Source organism: Vulpes lagopus, chromosome 1 (assembly GCF_018345385.1).
Source record: "Vulpes lagopus strain Blue_001 chromosome 1, ASM1834538v1, whole genome shotgun sequence".
Classification (NCBI taxonomy): domain Eukaryota; kingdom Metazoa; phylum Chordata; class Mammalia; order Carnivora; family Canidae; genus Vulpes; species Vulpes lagopus.
The window spans coordinates 41,891,489-41,905,763 of record NC_054824.1 but is presented as its reverse complement, the minus strand read 5'-3'; positions in this window follow the sequence as shown (position 1 = coordinate 41,905,763).

Here is a 14,275-nt window from a genome sequence, read left to right as displayed (position 1 = left end):
TATCACATCTTTATCCATTCATCTATTGATGGACACTTAGGCTGCTTCCATATCTTAGCTATTGTAAATAAACAATATTGCAATAAACATGGATATGAATTTTTCTTCTCAAATTAGTGGGTGTTTTGTTTGTTTGTTTGTTTTCTTTGGGTTAATACTCAGTAGTGGGATTATTGGGCTATATCATAGTTCTATTTTTAATTTTTTGAGAAACCTTCATACTCTTTTCCACAATGGAGGTACCAGTTTGCATTCTCACTAACAGTTCACAAGGGTTCCTTCTTCTCTACATCCTTAGCAACAATTACTGTTTCTTGTGTCCTTAGATTTTAGATATTCTGACTAGTGAAAGGTGATATACCACCTTTGTTCTGACTTGCATTTCTCTGATGATTATTGGTATTGAGCATCTTTTATGTGTCTGTTGACCATCTTTATGTTTTCCTTGAGAAAATGTCTATTCATGTATTCTGCTCATTTTTAATTGGCTTATTCATTTTGGGGTGTTAATCTTTATAAGTTATTTCTATATATTGGACACTAACCTTTCATCAGATTTGTCATTTACAAATATCTTCTCCCATTCTATAGGTTGCATTTTAGTTTTGTTGATTGTATCTTTCAATCAGAAGCTTTTTTTATTTTGTTGTAGTCCCGATAGTTTATTTTTGATTTGGTTTCCCTGGCCTCAGGAGGCATATTTAGAAAAAAAAAAAAAAAAGAAAGAAGCTGTTATGGCCAATGTCAAAGGATTTACTGCTTGTGTTCCCTTCTTGGATTTTTATCATTTTAGGTCTCACATTTAGGTCTGTAATCCATTTTGAATTTATTAAGTCTATGGTGTAAGAAAGTGGTCCAGTTTTTTTCTTTTACAAGCAGCTGTCTAGTTTTCTCAGCATTTGTTGAAGAGACATTTTTTCCCAATATAAATTTTAGGATTGTTTATACTCTAGTTCTGTGAAAAATGCTGTTGGTATTTTGGTAGGAGTTGGATTAAATGTGTAGATTACTTTAGGTTGTATAGACATTTTAATATTTGTTCTTTCAATCAATGAACATGGGATATACTTCCATTTCTTTGTGTCATCTTCAATTTCTTTCATTGGTATTTTATTTTTAAAAGATTTATTTATTTTATTATACATATAGAGAGAGAGCACGAGCAGAGGGAGAGGCAGAGGGTGGGGGAAGAATCTCAAGCAGACTCCCCACAACACAGGGCTCTATCCTACAATCTTGAGATCATGACTTGAGCCAAAATCAAGAGTCAGATGCTCAACTGACTGCACTACCAAGAAGCCCCCTTTCATCAGTGTCTTATAGCTGGCAGAGTACAGGTCTTTTATCTCTTTAGTTAGGTTTATTCCTAGGTATTTAATAATTTGGGGGACAAGGGTAAATGAGATTGATTGGCTTCTTAATTTCTTTCTGCTGCTACATTTTTGGTGTGTAAAAATGCAACAGATTTCTGTACATTGACTTGTATCCTGCAACCTCATTGAATTTGTTTTTTTTTAAACATTTTATTTATTCATTCATGAGAGACACAGAGGCACAGGCAGAGGGAGAAGCAGGCTCCATGCAGGGAGCCCAATGCGGGACTTGATCCCAGATCACAGGATCATGACCTGAGCCGAAGGCAGACGCTCAAACCGCTGAGCCACCCAGGTGTCTCACTTCATTGAATTTGTATATCACTTTGAGCAGCTTTTCGATGGAGTCTTTCAGGTTTTCTATGTATAATATTATGTCATCTGCAAATAGTGAAAGTTTTACATCATCCTTACCAACTTGGATGATTTTTGTTTCTTTTTGTTGTCTAATGATTGTGGCTAAGACTTCTAATACTGTGTTGAATAAAAGTGATGAGGGTGGACATCCTTGTCTTGTTCCTGACTTTAAGGGAAAAGCTCTAAGATTTCCCCATTAAGGATGAAGTTAGATGTGAGTTTTTCATATACAGGCTTCATCATGTTGAGGTATGTTCCCTCTAAACCTACTTTGTTGAGGTCTTTTATTGTGAATGGACGGTGTACTTAATTAAATTCTCTTTCTGCATCTACTGAAATTATCATCTGGCTTCTATCCTTTCTCTTGCTGATGTGATGCATCACATTGATTGATTTGCAAGTATTGAGCCACCCCTGCAACCCAGGAATAAATTCCACCTGATCATGGTGAATGATCATTATTGCTTTAATGTATTGTTTGATTTGGTTTCCAAGTACTTTGCTGAGGATTTTTGCATCCATGTTCATGATGGATACTGGCCTGTAAGTCTTTTTATTGTGATGTCTTTATCTGGTTTTGGTATCAGAGTAATTTTGGCCTCATAGAACAAATTTGGAAATTTTCTTTCCCTATTTTTTTGAATAGTTTGAGAATACGAATTCTCAAACATTCTTTAAAGGTTTCATAGAATTTACTTGTGGTACTTGTTTGTTGGGAGTTTTTTTTTTTTTTATTACTAAGCCTTTTTTTTCTGGTAATTTGTATGTTCATGTTCTATTTCTCCCTGTTTCCATTTTAGTAAGTTATATATTACTAGGAACTTATCCATTTATTCTAGGTTGTCCAATTTTTCACATGTAGTTTTTCATAATATTCTCTTATAATTGTATATATTTCTGTGGTGTTGATTGTTATTTCTCCTCTCTCATTTGTGATTTTATTATTTAAGTTCTCTTTTTTTTACTTGATTAGCGTGTCTATGGGTTTATGACTCTTATTAATTTTTTTCCCAAGGAACTAGTTCCTTTTTCATTGATCTATTCTATTATTTTAGTTTCTACATCATTTATTAATCTCTAATTTTTATTATTTCCTTCCTTCTGCTGGTTTTAGGTTTTGTTTGGTTTCTCCTAGGTCCATTTGGTGTACACAAGGTTATTTGAGATTTTTCTTGATTTTTGAGGTAGATTTGGATTTCTATAACTTCCCTTTTTGAACCACCTTCACTGCACCATAAATATTTTTGACTTGGTGTTGATTTTTGGGGGGTTCTCTATGCATCCCAAATCTGGTATCTGTTTTCTTCCCCAGATTAAGGTAGTTTTCTGCCACTATCTATTCAAATAAATTTTCTTTTCCACGTTTACTCTTCTTCTTTGGGGACTCCTGCAGTGTGAATGTTATTGTGTTTTATGGAGTTACTGAGATCCTTAAATCTATTTTCATTTTGTATAATTCTTATTTCTCTTTTTTGTTCATCTTGATTACTTTCTATTACTCTGTCTTCTAGGTCTTTAATTCCTTCCTTTGATTATTCTAGTCTCCTGTTCATTGCATCAAGCATGTTTCTAGTTTCATTTATTTCAGTCTTCATCTCTGGTTTGTTCTTTTTAAACTCTGTGTTAAGGGTCTCACTGATGTGTTTAATTTCCCAAATTTAGTGAGTATCCCTATGATCATTACTTTAAATACTCTATCAGGCATGTCACTATGTTTGTTTCACTTAGATCCCCTTGTCCTGATCTTTCATTTGGGATAAATTTCTCTGTCTTATCATTTTGTCTAAGTTTCTGTGTCTGTTTGTGTAAGCTATGATATTCAGCTACATCCCCTGTTCTGAAGGGTAATGGCCTTATGAAGAGCAGATCCTGTAGTACCCTGCCATGTGGTATACCCTATTCTCCAGGGCTGGTACTTCTGAGAGTGTCTCCAATGTGTATTCTGTGTGCCTTGCTGTTTTGTCCTGGCTGCTTTATTCTTCAGGCCAGTCATATGCAGAGGCTCTCTCTCTCTGCCTATTGAGGACAGTGTTTTGTCTTTGGCCTGCATGTGGCATATTTTAACTAGGTGCGCTTTGGTCTACTTGTGAAATGATACCTACCAACATTGCCACTGGAACTGAGTCCCTGGACAACTCCCAGGTCAGAAGATCTGGCAAGCTTGATAGGAAAGGGCCTCCAGTGTGGTAGACTCCTTTCCCCAGAACAGTGGCCCAAACAACTGTCAACACCATGGTTTCCTTTTTGGTTTTCTGTTTGTATATTCTATCTGCTGATGTAAGTGAAATGTTAAAATCCCTTACTATTATTGTATTACTATTGATTATTTCTTTATGTTTGTTGTTAGCTACTTTATATATTTGGATGCTCACATGGATACATATTTATAATTGTTATATCTTCCTGTTGAATTGCTCCCTTCATTTAGTATTCTTCTTTTCTCTTATTACAGTTTTTAAAGTTTATTTTGTCTGATATAAGTATTGCTACTTGGGTTTTTCTTTCAGTTTCATTTGTACAATAAGTGCATTTCATCCCTTTGCTTCCAACTTGAACGTGTCTTTTAAAGTTCTCAAATGGGGATCCCTGGGTGGCGCAGCGGTTTGGCGCCTGCCTTGTGTTCTATTTGTGTTCTATTGCTTTTTGATGCAATGTTCTGTATTTATCCATCTAATATGATATGTCATATAAGGCCAACATTTCCTTATTGATTTTGTGGAATGACCCCTTTATAATTATATAGTGTCATTCTTTTTTTACAGTCTTTGTCTTAAAGACTAATTTGTGTGATATAAATATTGCTACTCCATCTTTCTTCTGGTTCCCATATGCATGCAATATTTACCTGTCTGGATCTGAAGTGATCCAGGCGGGCACCCCTGGTAGCTTAGCAGTTTAGCACCAGCCTTCAGCCTGGGGCCTGATCCTGGAGACCCGGAATCGAGTCCCACAACGGGCTCCCGGTGCATGGAGCCTGCTTCTCCCTCTGCCTGTGTCTCTGCCTCTCTCTCTCTCTCTCTCTGTGACTATCATAAATAAATAAATAAATAAATAAATAAATAAATAAATAAATAAAATTAAAGTTCTCAAATGAGTCTCTTGTAGGCAACACATAGATGGATCTTCCTTTTTTCATACATTCCAGTACCCTGTCTTTTGATTGAAGTGTTTAATCCATTTACATTCAAAGTAGTTATTGATAAGTGTGTACTTATGCCCTTTCTTAACATTTTTTTTGTAGTTCTTCACAGTTCCGTTCTTTTCTTGCTCTCTTCTCTCATGGTTTGCTAGTCTTTAGTGATAGTTTCTTCCTTTCTCTTTATTTGAGGCATGTCACTGTTTTTTTATTTTTGGTTATTTTATGGCTATATTAAGTTTATAGTTACTTAAGGTCGAATCCCTTCTTTACCTCCCTCCATGTATTATGTATATGGTCATACCTCATTTTATTTTGTGAATCTCTTGACTGATTTTTATAGATATACATATTTTTACCATTATCATGCTTCCTACTTTTCTTATTTCTGCTTATGTTCTTTCCTTTCCACTCAAAGAGTCCCCTTTAACATTTATTGTCAGGCTGGGTTAGTGGTCATCAATTCCTTTACCTTGGGAATCTATCTCTTCTATTCTCAATGATAATCTTGCTGAATATAATATTCTTGGCTACAGGTTTTCTTTCTATTGACACTTTGAACATATTGTTCTATTCCTTTATGGCCTTCAATATTTCTGCTTAAAAATCAGCTAATAGCCTTTTGGGGTTTCCCTTGTATATAACTGTTTTCTTTCTTCTTGTTTCTTTTAAAATTCTCTTTTTCCTAATACTTTTGCCATTTTAATTACTATATGTCTTAGTGTGGACCTCCTTGAGTCAGCTTTGTTGGAACTCTCTGCCTCCTGGATCTAGATTTCTATTTCTTTTCCCAGATTTGTGATGCTTTCATCTATTATTTCTTTACATAAAATTCTGCCCCATTTTTTCTCTTTTCCTTCCAAAATCTCAATAATGTTAATGTTCTTATACTTGATGGTGTTGCTAAATTCTCTCACTCTATTTTCATTTTTTTTTATTATTTTTTCTCTCTCCTGCTCAGCTTGACTGTTTTCCATTTCTCTGTTCTGCAGGTTACTGACCTATTCTTCTGCTTCTTCTAGTCTACTCTTTATTTAAGCTAATGTATTTTTCATTTCAGTTATTGAGTTATTCATCCCTGATTGTTGTTGTTGTTAATTTTCTATCTCTTTGTTGAGGGTGTCATTGAGGTTTTCCACTCTTTTCTCAAGTACAGTATCTTTATGACCATTACTTTAAATTATCTATCAGGGATATTACCTACCTCCATTCATTTAGCTCTGTTGCTGTGATTTTTATCCTGTTCTTTCATTTGGGATATATTTATCTGTGTCCTCATTCTGTCTAATTCTCTGTTACTATGTGTTAGGAAAGTCAGCTAATTCTCCTGTTCTTGAAAAGAGTGGCCTTATGAAGATGAGGCCCTATAATGCCCTGCAGTGCAATGGCCCCTGTTCATCAGAACCTGGAGCTTTAGAGGTGTCTTCTATATGTCTTGGTGGGGTGTGTAGCCATAGTGTTGTGGCTGAGCTTCATTGTCTTCTGTCCAATTATCTGCAAGAGCCATCTTTATCTGTTGTAGTTAGGTTTTGACTCTACATTGTTAGTGAGCCGATCTGTGGCCACCTTGGAGTTGAGTTGATTCAGACCAGTTTTACCAGAGATACAGTAGCACTGAACTTCAGAGCACTTTCCCTGTGTTGTCCTTTGAGAAACTTTAAATCTGGTAAAACCAGATTCTGCACACAGCCCACAGTTGGGGCCTTAGTTGGACTGGTGTGTGTGGTTATCCTCCTTTACTTCTATGGCAGGAGTCACTTTGGAAGTGGTGCTAGCCCCTATCAGCTGCTTCCACATTGCAGGGCTTGTGGAATCACTTTGAATGGGCTCTGGCCAAGGGAAAATGGGAGGGTGCAGGTCCACAGGAGAATTTGGACACAGAGTACTCATGAATGTTAGCAAAGATTTAGCAGGTCTGCTGTGGGACAGAACCTGGAGTTGTTTTAGAAAATTCTTGCTGGTGGCCAACTTAGGAGGATAGCTAAGACTTGTGTGGCTAGAGGCCTGGGGCTCACTAAGGCAGTAGGTCAGCTTAGGCTATTGAACTCTGCTTCAGTCTGTGCTATCAAGATGGAGAGGGCACATAAACACTGGTACTTGCCCCTCTGGCCCTCAAGAGAGGTGGGGACAGCACCTCCCTGGCCATTTACAGATGCTTCGGGGATTTTTTCCCCCCTAGTTATAAACCTGTGGCTTGTTTTACATGCCATAGGGTAGTTAAATCCTCTCCCAATCCCTCAGTACCATCTTTTCTGCCTGTAGGGCACAGTATGGGATTAGGATTTCTGTTATTATTGTATCTATCTCTTCTAACATTCTCTATGTGGTCTTTCAATTCTCTGCTAGGTAAAATCTGTCCAGTCAGCTCTCAGTTCTTCTTTAGGAGAAGTTTAGGGTCTTCCTACATTGCCATCTTCTCACTAAGTCCTCTTTTTTTATCTTGGGGAGTCTAGCTAAAGTTTTGTAAACTTTGTCTTTTTAAAAGAACTGGATCTTAGTTTTGCTGATGTTTCTATTTTCTTTTCAGTGTCTATTTCATTTATTTCTAATCTGATCTTTGTTATTTTCTACCTTCTACTAATTTTAGGCTTCATTTGTCCTTTCCTTTTTCTAGCTACTTGATGTATCAAATTAGGTGTTATTTTGAGATTTTTAAAATTTGTTCCTTAAGGTAGGCATTTATCACTATGAACTTCCCTCTTGGAACTGCTTTTGTTGCATTTCATAAGCTTTGGTGTGTCGCATTTCCATTTCCATTTGTCTCAAGGTATTTTTAAAAATTTATCTTTTGATTTCTTTTACCCTTTAGTTCAATAACATACTGTTAATTTTCACATTTTGTAAATTTCTAGTTTTCTACTTTTAATTGATTTCTGTTTTTATTACACTATGTTCAAAAATATATTAATATGATTTCAGTCTTCTTAAGTTACTTAAGGGTTATTCTGAGGCCTAACATAATGTATCGTGGAGAATATTCCACTCACAGTTGGGAAGAATGTATATTCTGTGCTTTAGATGGAATGTTCTGCATATATTTGTTAAGTCCCTATGTATATATCTGTTAAGTGTAATCTAAATCCAATATTTCTGGGATGCCTGGGTGGCTCAGCAGTTGAGCGTCTGACTTCTGCTCAGGGCATGATCCTGGGGTCCCAGGATCGATTCCCACATCAGGCTCCCTACATGGAGTCTGCTTCTCCCTCTACCTATGTCTCTAACTTCTCTCTGTGTCTCTCATGAATAAATGAATAAATATTTAAAAATAAAAATAAATAAAAAATAAATAAATCCAATATTTCCTTTTGATTTTATGTTTGGATAATCAATTTATTAATGAAAGTGAGGTATTAAAGTCTACTACTATTATTTGTATTGCTCTTAATATTTCTCTTTAGGTCTATTATGTCTGCCTTATATATTTAGGTTCCTATGATAGGTGCATAAATATTTTAAAATGTTATATCCTCTTTTTAACATCAATATTTAATTTTTAAATTTATTCTGCAAATAAATAGAATAGGAAAACTATATTCATTGAGAGCATATTTTAGCATGAATGTTTCCTTAATTCTAAGAATCTGCAGCTCATCTGTAGGGATTTTATCTCCACCCAGAGACATAGACATGAAGACATATGTAAGTTTAGGAAAACATTTTATTGGGAATAATTTGTTCTAAGTAACAAGAACACAGTATTCCTTGTTTTCCAGGCTGTCTTTTTTGATTTAGTGACTCTATTTTCCACAATGTAGTAGAAGTAAAACAATAAAATTTTGTTGACTGATAGGGTTGTGGAAGTTTAAGCAAGTGATAACATTTTATCATCAGAGAATAGATCACAAAAATGGCAATGTTGGAGACCCCAGGGTGCATGCCTCCAAAAGATCAACAATTAAACAACTATCCACAAACAAAATCAGCTCCAAGAGAGTTCTTGAATCTACTTAAGAAACTTCAACATAATGAAACATACAACCTGAGAGTAACTGCATGAGTGGAAAAGAAAGTTTCATTTTGTCTGCATCATCTCATCCCCAAGCCAGTATTATACCACTCAATGCCAGCTAGAAGGAGTTCTCTTAGCCAGGAAAGGAAAATCTGAGTGAAAGGCTAGCTTTTCCAGTCTTTTATAGCAATACACAAAGGTCTTCCTTTGGTTTCAACTCACCCAAAACATCAAAACAAATGTACAGATGTAGCTAGGAACAAGTAAAAATATCAGGAGCTATTAATAGCATCCATGAAGCAGAAGGAATTGCATTCCTATGACCTACTCTGGAGATGAACCCAGAATTTGCCAGTGAATAAACTAAAGTCCAGCACAGCTGCTACAGACCTCTGTATATTTCACCAACATTCTCCCCTACTGCATCTATATTCCTTGACAAAGCCACTTCAAGTCTGAATCACTATGTGAATGCATGTAGATGCCTGTGGATAACCCCTACCACTGTGTATGCATTCAAAGCTAGCATCTCCAGCTGTACGTTTGCATGCTGCTAGCTTGACATAGTCACTGGCCTCCACTGAAGTGTACAAACTTGGGAGACAGTGAGCACTTTGTCAGCCAGGGCCACTATAGCTCTTGCAGGCCTGGGTCAGGCCATTTTATACCTACAAGACCAAAGCCCAACACCTATCAACAGCCTTCACTGCAGCATCACCCCTTTAGGGGGGTGTAGATCATGCAGTCACAAACAAGCACATCAATAGTCAGGGACCCCATAGCTAACCCAATAGTTAGCCCTAGCCCTTGCTGCTTATCCTCACCCAAACCATGAAATTTGTGTCTGCAATTGACCCCACAACTAAAAGGAAGCTGCAGTTGACCCCAGGAACCAAGTCTGTACACACAACTGAACCCAGACACTACTGCTTCCTGTCTTGGTCTCATTCCACTGAACCTGGAAGTATTGCTAAGAACACCAACAGCCTTTGAAGCCACTTCAGACACCTGTAGTACTCGCCAAGAACGACAGAGTACTTGATACTATGACTGCAGTAGTCTGAGCCAGGGACATCGTGTTTTCCTGAACCTGTTGCTTCCATATGCCCCCACACTTGGTGCCTTGTACCACTAGAACCCTGTACCATATGACGTATGTTGCAGCAAGCTCCCACTTGCAAATTTAAGATTTCCCTTGCTAAAGATAAAGTCTGCAAGAGATGGCTGCTTCTTGAAATGCACAAACATTGGTGTGAGGCTACAGAAATTATGAAGAATCAGGGATAAATTACTCCAACAAAGGAATAGTATCCCCATAGAAATGGAAATCCAGGAATTGCCTAACAAAATCTTCAAAATAATTGTGGTGCTGAGGATGCTCAGACGGCTGTAAGAGAATGTGAACAAGTGATTTAGCAATATGAGGAAAACAACACAAAAACAGAAGCTCAACAAATAAATGGAGAACGTAAAAAAGAACCAAACACACAAACCAAACTTTGGAGCAGATGAACACGATGACTAAACTGAGGAGTACAGTAGAGAACTTCAAAGGCAGACTTGCCCAAGCATAAGGAAATTAAATTAGGAGACACATCAATTTCAATTAATCAGAGGAGCAAAAAGGAAAAAAAATGAAAAAAAAGATAAAGCCTACATGATTTATGAAACACCATCAAGAGAAACAATATATGTACCATTGGTGTCCCAGAAGGGTAAGAGAGGGAGAATGGAAATGCTTATTAAAAGGAATAATAGCTGAGAACTTTCAAGATAAGGAGAGAGATTTGGACATCCAACTTCATGAAGCTAATGCATAACAACAAAATTTTAATCTAAAGTAATTTATAACAATAAACATTATAATAAAAATGTTTAAAATCAAAGGGAGAATTTTTAAAAGTAGTAAGAGAAAAAGTAACTCCTCCATTCAAGTGAACTCATAAGAAAATTAGCAGATTTTTCAGCAGAAATCTTGCGATATAATTGAGATGCTAAAAGAAAAGAACTGCCAACCCAAAATACTTTATCCAGGAAAGTTTTTTCTACAGAAATGAAGGAAGAGGTAAATACTTTCCCTAATAAACAAATCTGAGGAAATTCATCACCACTAAATCTGCCTTAAAAATGCATACCTCAGAGATATTGTGGATTTAGTTCCAGACCACTGTGGTAGAGCAGACATTTCCCAAAAAAAAAAAAAAAAAAAAAAAAAAAAAAAAAAAAAAAAGTCAATGATATGTTTTAGTATTTTAGTACATATAAAAGTTATGCTTACATATACAGTAGTCTATTTGGTGTTCAATAGCATTGTGACTTTTTAAAGATGTACATTCCTTAATTTAAAAATACTTTGCTCAAAATACTAACCATCATCTAAATTTTCAGTGGAAATGGAGAGCCTTGCCTCAATGTTGATGACTGCTGATCCATCAGAAAATGGTTGCTGAAGTTTGGAGTGGCTGTCACAATTTCTTCCAATAAGTCAACAATAAAGTTTGCCATACTGATTATTTCATGAAGGATTCCTTTGTAACATGCAATGCTGTTTGGTAGCATTTTACCCACAGTTGAATTTCTTTCAAAACTGAAGTCAATTCTCGAAACCTGCTGCTGCTTTATCAATTAAATTTATGTAATATTCTAAATTCTTTGTTGTTATTTCATCAACCTCCACAGCCTCTTCAAAAGTAATAGATTGTGTTCCAAGGAACTATTTCTTTGTCCATCCATAAGAAATAACTCCTCATCCTTTCAAATTTTATCATGAGATTATAGCAATTCAGTTTAACATCTTTAAATTAATTCCACTTAATTCCACTTCTATGTCTAGTTCTTTTTCTATTTTCACCTCATCTGAAACTACTTTCTGCACTAATGTCTTGAAACTTCAATTTATAAAAACTACAGTATCTCTGAAGCACAATAAAGTGAAGTGCAATAAAATGGAGGTGTAACTGTATATATCAAGTACAATTAAGCAGAGCAAGTACTACTACATTGAAAGGAGTTCTTTAAGCTGATATTAAAAGAGGCTAATTAGTACCATGAAAATATAAAATTATACAACCCACTGATAAAGGTAATCATATTGTCATATTCAAAATGCTCTACTGCAATATGAGAAGATGTTAACTATTCTACTATAGTGGCAAAGAACAAAAATATTAAAAATGGCCATAGCTGCAATAATTTGTTGATGGTTACACATTTGTATGTACTTTTTATTAAATTATTATCAGCATAAAATAGACTGTTATGTCAAATATTTTAAGTACTCGTGGTAATCACAGAGCTAAAACTTACAGTAGACACACAATTGTTAAAGACAAGGAAATCAAAACATACCATTATAGAAAATCATCAATTTACAAAGGAAGGGAGATAGAGGAGCAAAGGAACTAAACACAACCAGAAAACACTATTAGAATGGCATTAGTATGTCCTCACCTGTTAAAAATTACATTAAACATGAATCAATTGAATTCTCCAATCCAAACACATAAAATATTTGGATAGATTTTTAAAAAGCAATAATAACTAAGGAGATTTAATCAGTAATCAAAATCTCCCAATGCAGAAAACTCTAAGACCCAGATGGGTTCACTGGTGAATTCCATCAAATATTCAAAGAAGAATTAATGCCAATTCTTTTCAAATTTTCTCAAAAAATTGAAGTGTGAATACTTCCAAACTGATTTAATAATGCTAGTATCAGTCTGACACCAAAACTAGATAAAGACACTACAAGAAAATGAAATTATAGAGCAGTATTCTTATTTAATAAAAATATAAAAATTCTCTACCAAATATTAACAAACAAAATTAACAATATAGCAAAAGAATTATTTACTACAATCAACTGGGATTTATTCCTGGTATGCAAGGATGATTCAACATATGCATATGAATAAATGTGATATACCACCTTAATATAATGCAATAAAAATTATATGATCATCTCAAGAGATGCAGAAAAAACAATTGACAGAATACACATTTCATGATTAAACCCTCAGTAAACTGGGTATAGGGGAATATACCTCAACAAAATAAAGGTGATATATGAAACACCCACAGCCAACATTACAATAAATCATGAAAAATTGAAAGTTTTTTTTTCTTAGAATAGGAATAAGACCAAGGTGTCCACTCTCATCACTCTTGTGTAATATAGTACTTCTAAGTCAGAGGTAGAGCAGTTAGGAAAGACAAAGAAATAAAAGGTATCCAAATCAGAAAACAGTTAAAATGTTTATTTGCGATGATATGATGATATGTAAAAGCCTGAAATCAACTAAAAAGCTGTTTGAACTTATTAATGAAATTGGTAAAATTTCAGAATATAAACTCAACATAAAGAAGTCAGTTGTGTTTCTATGCAATAGCAAACATCTAAAAAAAATCCTACTGTGAATAAAATAAAAAACAACCAAATACTTAGGAATAAGTTTAATCAAAGAAGTGAAAGATGTATACAATAAAAAGTATGGGACTTTGATGAGAGAAATTGAAGAAAACTCAAATGGAAGACTATCCTATGTTCATGAATATTTTTAAATGTTCATACTACCTAAAACCACCCATAAATTCAATGTAATCACTGTCATAATTCTAATTGTATTTTTCACAGAAATAGCAAAAAAAGTCTACAATTTGTAAGTAATCACAAAAATATTCTGAATTCTGAAGGCAAACATGAGAAAAAAAAGCCAAAGGAATCACGGTTTCTGATTCCAAATTACTTTACAACCAATGGTAATTACAATGATATGGTACTACCATAAAAACAGACACATAGACAAATGGAGGAGATTAGAAAGTCCAAAAATAAACTCCTACATTTATGGTCAAGTAATACTTGACAAAGGAGCCAAGACTTCTCAATAGGGAAAGGATAGTTTCTTCAACAAATGGTGTTGGGAGAACTGGATAACCATTCGATAAAAATGAAATTGAACCCCTATCTTGAATTACGTAAAGAAATTAACTCATGCCAAAAAAAAAAAAAAACTCTCAGAATGGTTTAAAGGATTTCACATAAGATATGACATTATAGAATTCCTAGGGAAAAATAGGGAAAAAAAGTTTCTTGACATTGGTTGGCAATGATGTTTTTTAACATATGACACCAAAAGCACAAGCAACAAAAGCAAAAATCAATAAATAGGACTACATCAAGCTAAACTTTTGCACTTAGCAAAAGAAGTGATTTATCAAACTGAAAATGAAAGCTACAAAATGGAGAAAATATTTGAAAATTACATGTCAGATAATGGATTAATATCCAAAATACATAACTCAATAGCTAATAATAATAAATACAATTAAAGAACTAGCAGAACTAAATAAATATTTTTCCAAAGAAGATATTCATGTGGCCAAAGAGTACAAGAAAAGATAACTGAAAGCACTAATCAAGAAAATGCAAATAAAAACCGCAATGAGATATCACCTCAC